Here is a 5,925-nt window from a genome sequence, read left to right as displayed (position 1 = left end):
CAGTGAGGCTTCTGCCGAGTAAGAGAAAGTAAAAGTGATCTGCATGGGGTGAAGGGAGTAGGCTGGAACCAGAAGCAGGTTCACTGCTTGAACCTATGAGCTAGACCGAGAACTCCCCTCCCCATACATACCAGCTGGCTGGTTAAAGAGGATTTAAAAAGCTGACCACTGCCTGATGGTGGGCCTTATATGAGGGAATGATGAGGCAGGAAGGTAAGAGCATGTGACAGCAAATTGGGTGAAGCAACAACACACCTCCCTGGTTGACTCTATAGCATCTCCTTTGTCACAGGAGGGCACAAGAAAAGAAACCCTTTTTATTCAGATAATATGATTGTCTATAAGGAAAATCAAACAGACTGCCCTGAAAAAGTATTAGAACCAAAAAGAATCCAGCAAGATTTCTGGGTATAAGATCAACAAACAAAATTCAATTGCAATTCAATATATCAGTGTTTATCACATACAGTATTTAATAGTAAACAAAAGACACCATTCTTCAAAACAATAAATAATACATTTAATACCTAAAAATAAATATAACATAAAATGTGAATTTTAAATATGAAAGATTTTTATGGAAAATGTTAATTAAGATTTGAAAAAATGGAGACATATACCATATTCTTGAATTGGAATACCCGTTATACCGAAGATGTCAGTTCTAAAGTTAATGTTTAATTTCAAGCCAAACTCAACTTTTAAAATCCCAACCTAATTATGTAACATGAAGCAATGATTACAAAATTCATGTTGAAGAGTAAAGGGTCAAAATATATTATAGTGGCTGGGGATGCCTTTGGCTACAAATAGAAGAATATAAAATTAATGTGTGACTTTAAAAATAACAAATTTAGCCCTGGCTGGTGTGGCTCAGTGGATTGAGTACTGGCCTGTGAACCAAAGGGTCACTGGTTTGATTCCCAGTAAGCGCACATGCCTGGGTTGTGGGCCAGGTCCCCAGTTGGGAACATGCAAGAGGCAACCACACAGTGATGTTTCTCTCCCTCTCTAGAAATAGATAAATAAAATCTCGAAAAACATAACAGGTTTATTATTTCACATCACAGAATGTCCAGTGGAAGGCGGTTTCAGTATTGGTTAATTCAGCAGCACAATGACATCTTGGGGACCTGGGTCATTTTTATCTGTCTACTCAGCCCTTCTCAGTGTGTAGGTCTCCAGCTTTTCCCCTTGGGGTGGCAAGGTGGCTGCCACAGTGTCAGGCCTCACATTTCCCCACAACTTTGTACAAAGATAGGCAAGGCAAGTCATTTTCTTATGTACCTTCTCAAGTGAGAAGAAAACTTTCCTGTTATACCCACACCCACTCTAGCATAATTCCACATGGGTCTCATTGGCAAGAGATGCAACACATGCTTACAGCCAAACCAGTCACAATGGAATGGAATTGCTGTAATGGGCTTAGACCAAGCACTACGGAATAGGCTTCCTGGACTCCTGAAAACAATTAGATTCCGTTGGAAGGAGAAAGAGACAACGTTCTTTGGTCTGATAACCAATCGCAACCCAAGGCAATTTTGAAAAAGAGTAAGTCAGGGGGTTTGCCCTACCAAATAATTAATACTTAAAATCAGAGGTGGCATAACAAACCAGGAGTGAAAGGATGAACTATTTAATAAGTATGTGTTGGAATAATTATAAATGTATTTCATATCACAAGTTTAATTTGGTATGGACCTAAATGTAAATAGTCAAATTTCATACTTCTAGAAAAAAAAAATGAAACTATCTTTATATACTTGGGATAGGGAGAATTTACTAAATAAAACACAAAAGCAAAGACTGATACATTTTACTACTATGAAATAAAAAGGCATCATCAAAAAAATACAAAGACAGGCTTAAACTGACAGAAAATATTTCTCCAAGACATAAAACCATTCATATATTAATATTCAAAATTTATAAAGAACTACTAAAAAACAGTAAGAAAAATAAACAACTACAAAAAATTGGCAAAGGATATCAATAGGCAATTCACAGCAAAGAAACCCTAATGGCCAATAAACATACAAGAAGATGCTTAGTCTCACTAGAAATTAAGGGAAAACAAAATAAAATAATAAAAATTTCCCCATAAATAGGCAAAGTTTTTAAATTCTGAAAATATCAAAAGTTGTAAGATGTGGGGAAACAGGACTCTTAGTAAGCAAAATGATAGCATACAAAAATAAATCTTAAGTCCTGGCAGTTCCTCTCTTAGGGATGTTGCCTAGATTAGTGTTTCTCAACCAGAGGTGATTTTGCCTCTCAGGGAACACTTGGAAATGTTTGAAAAACTTTCTGGTTGTTATACATGTATGTGGGAGGGTGTTACTAGTTACTAGTAGAAGTGAGGGATGCTGCTAAAATCCTACCCCACCACAAACAGTTATCTGGTCCAAAATGTCAATAATGTCAAGGTTGAGAAAGTCTGCCCTAGAAAAACTTTCACATGGTGTGCACCAGTAGACTGGGTTTTCAATGCTGATTGAAGCACTGTTTCTCACAGCAAACAACAAACTAAAAACAACTTACGCACCATAATGCAGCTGAATGAAAAAGTAACGTGTGTATTCAAACAAGGGAAGAACTTACAACGGATAAAATTAATGAGCTTCTCCAAAGACTTAGGTTCTTCAGACTGCAACGTGAACAAGTCTAAAAAAGTAATGGTGACCCAAAAAAAGCATTGTAAAATGTTCTGTACAGCATGACATAGTATTCTTTTACATTTTACAAACACAAAGTAATACTATATGTTGTTTATGAATGCATACATACAAGAAAAAGTATAAAAACATTCATGGGAATGATTTATAGGAACTTCAATGTAGCGATTACTTTTGGGAAAAGGGGAAAGGAGAAAAACAGAGAAATAAATGGGTCAGGGATAAGCAATGGGTTTCAACGATACCTGTAAGACATTTTACAACCAAAAAAACCCCCTAAAACAAATAAGTCAAATATTAAGATTTGTCGAGTATTTTATATGTAGATGTTTGTTAAACTCTTCTCTATATTTTTCAGTTTGATTGAGGTATTTATTTATAATGAAAATATTTTAAAATATTTTAAGAGCTACATTTGCAGGAATGAGTACTCTTTACGTGTTTCGGAAGCATAGAGTTGGTGGAGGGAGTCTGTGTTTCCAGAAGAAACCATGCTGTTCTAAAGGGAAATTAGAGAAGGAGAAAGTGACCCTTGAATAAAGAAAAGTCTGTTCACATAAAGACCCTATCCCTGGGGTTCTTGGCAGGAAGAGTTGGCTTTCCCCGCTGCGCCAGCAATTGGTAGGCTATTCCTCTGTCCATGGTCCTATTCCTCTAACTCAAACAACCTTACAAGAGCTCAGATTTGAGGTTCAAATTTGCCTTGTAGTGTTCTGGATGAAGCTGAGAAGCTGCGAGAAGAGGAAATATTGTGGGTACAGCAGGTCTTGCGAATTTGGAAAGAAGCTCTGACTGCAGTAGATGCCATCAGCAGAAGGGAATCCTGCTGGGCAGTCATTCTTTGTAATAACGATGAATAGCATCTCTTGGTCAAGTGAGCCCCAGTTTCGCTGAGGCCTGCTTGGTGAGAATGATACCATCGTCCCCCTCACATTTCATAGTTTTAATGAAAGGCTTTCTCATCCCTAATGCTTTTCATCACTTCTTCCCAACACTCCTTATAAGAGCAGTCGATACTCGCTTCTGCTTTTACAGAGATGGGGAGAGACTAACAAAGCTTCTCCAAAGACTTAGGTTCTATGAACCAATATTTTTACCTAAGCCACTGGGGATAAATAAATGGTGAGAATAACTCAACTGAGAAAGACGTTTTATGGGCATCCCAGAGTAATCGACTATCTTTTTAAAAGAAACAACATTTCTTGAGATCCCAGGAGGAGTCTGGCACTACATAAAGCGATATGAGCATGAGAGTACAGAACATAATGTTTGGGAACATAACATTCCTCCTGGGACTTAAAAATTAATGTAGATCCAAAACTGTTAAAAAATACAAGGGTTGTTGTAATAAATTATGGGAAAATAAAGTGAAAGGTGTAGGGGCAAAAGTCCCAAGCATAGTGATAAACTGTGGAGCACAAAAGTGGAATATGATGAGCCAATTAACCTCAGGAGAACACAAATTCGCAGTATGGGCAGAATACAAGATACCCTGTGAAGTCAATTTTGCAGACTCAGTCACTTGTCTAGTCACACAAAATCAATAGCTGTTTCTGACGGGCCCCTGGCAAGAAAAAAAAATTACTGTTGTTCTAGAGATGGAGTCAAAACCAACTGACATACAATAAAGTAATTAGGGGGAAAATAGTGGGATGGCAAACTTTTAATCTGTAAAACTAGAGATCTAGTTCTGGATGACAGCGCTAATGGAAACAGGTGCAATTGGGTTTGTAGATGCTGATTTTTACCAGCAACCAGAAACTGTGCTAAAAGCTCAATTTGGCCTACTTTAGGTTCCCTGGGTGAGTTGGTAGGGGAATTTTCATTAGGCAATTTGTTATATGTCAGAAGAGGAAATACAGCAATATATGAACACTGTGATATATATAGGTAAGAAAGTATCTTAATAGAAAAATGTACTCTAGTCTAGGGCAACTCTTCCCCACCAAGATGATGGAAAGTGCTTGGAAATGTTCGAACCAGACTGAGCTTCTGTCATTGCCCCAGTTTTCCTACTTTAACAACTTCAACCTTGCTAACATACCAATGCTAGGAGAGGTGGTTTGATTTTTTTTGAGGCAAGTTGGCTGATACCTATATTACTTTAAAGGGTGGATGGTAATCAGGAGCTCTTGGTGGGGTGGGTCCGCTTCCTCTTCAACATTCGGGACTTCTGGCTGCATGCCGTGGCGCTGGCCTTGTGACAGTCAGCAACACACAGACTCAGGTAGTACTTGTTCTTGCAGATTTTGTGCTGGATGCTGCTTAGAGAGGTGCATTCTCGTTGATGATGGTCTGCACATAGGAGGTACCTGGCTTTGGCTGGCTGATTTCTGATTGGTGACAATAACCACTCCTTTGCCATGGGCAGGGGACTCCACAACCATCTTTCCAAGAATCAGTCTGTTGTAGCAAAAGGAGTTACGGGCCTTCCGATTATCAGGCTCAGTACTGGAGGTCTGCTTGTTCCTCTTGATCAGGAAGCTGGAGCAGTTCCATTGCAGGTGGGCAGACACAGGGGCAGCTCCTCTCGCTGCAGCAGCCAGACGGAAAGAGATGGTTTTACAACTGATTGTCAGCTTCTGTGCTGGTCACTCATGGCCAGTGCAACTTTGTTCACTTATACGAGGAAGGACCAAAATATCCCAGAATTTATTTTGAAAAAATTGTGTGTTCATTCTTTCATGTTTAAATTTCAGTCACCTTCCAAGTACTCTCTATTTGATGCAATACACCTATGGAGACATTTTCTCCACTGTTCAAAACAGTTTTGAACTTGTCAATTTTGATGCCTTTTAGTGCTTCTGCAGTTTTTTGTTTCACCTCCTCCACATCCGCAAAACTTTTCCCTTTGAGGACTTTTCTCATCCTAGGAAAACAAAAACAAGTTGCTTGGGGCTAGATTGGGTGAATAGGGAGGGTGGGGCATGGGGGTCAAGCCGTTTTTTGGTCAAAAACTGCTGAACACTCAGTGCAGTGTGGGCAGGTGAGCTTGTAACTCACCCATCATGAAATGGGCAAATGAGTTGAAAGAGCCTTAAAAAAAATTCACTGAAGCTGCATGCAGCTTCTCACGACAAGATCAGCTGGGACAGTGATGCAGATGGGTTCCTAGAACACTCACCTAGTAGGGGAAGCCTGTACTACAAGGGGCCCGCTCTGCAGAAGATAATTCTGTTTTTTAGGGGAGTCCCCCTAGTACATATATACCTTCTCTTGCTTTCTAGTAATATAGTAATGTGACAAGATA

General features: G+C 39.2%; 1 pseudogene; it reads right to left on the bottom strand.

The window, feature by feature from the left end:
• Positions 1-1,801: 1,801 nt before the first annotated feature.
• On the bottom strand, positions 1,802-5,266 carry LOC118496969 (annotated as a pseudogene).
• Positions 5,267-5,925: the final 659 nt, after the last annotated feature.

The sequence above is a fragment of the Phyllostomus discolor genome, chromosome 10, assembly GCF_004126475.2.
Source record: "Phyllostomus discolor isolate MPI-MPIP mPhyDis1 chromosome 10, mPhyDis1.pri.v3, whole genome shotgun sequence".
NCBI classification, from domain to species: Eukaryota; Metazoa; Chordata; class Mammalia; order Chiroptera; family Phyllostomidae; genus Phyllostomus; species Phyllostomus discolor.
The sequence above is the reverse complement of the archived record's forward strand: the minus strand, read 5'-3'. Positions and strand labels throughout refer to the sequence as shown.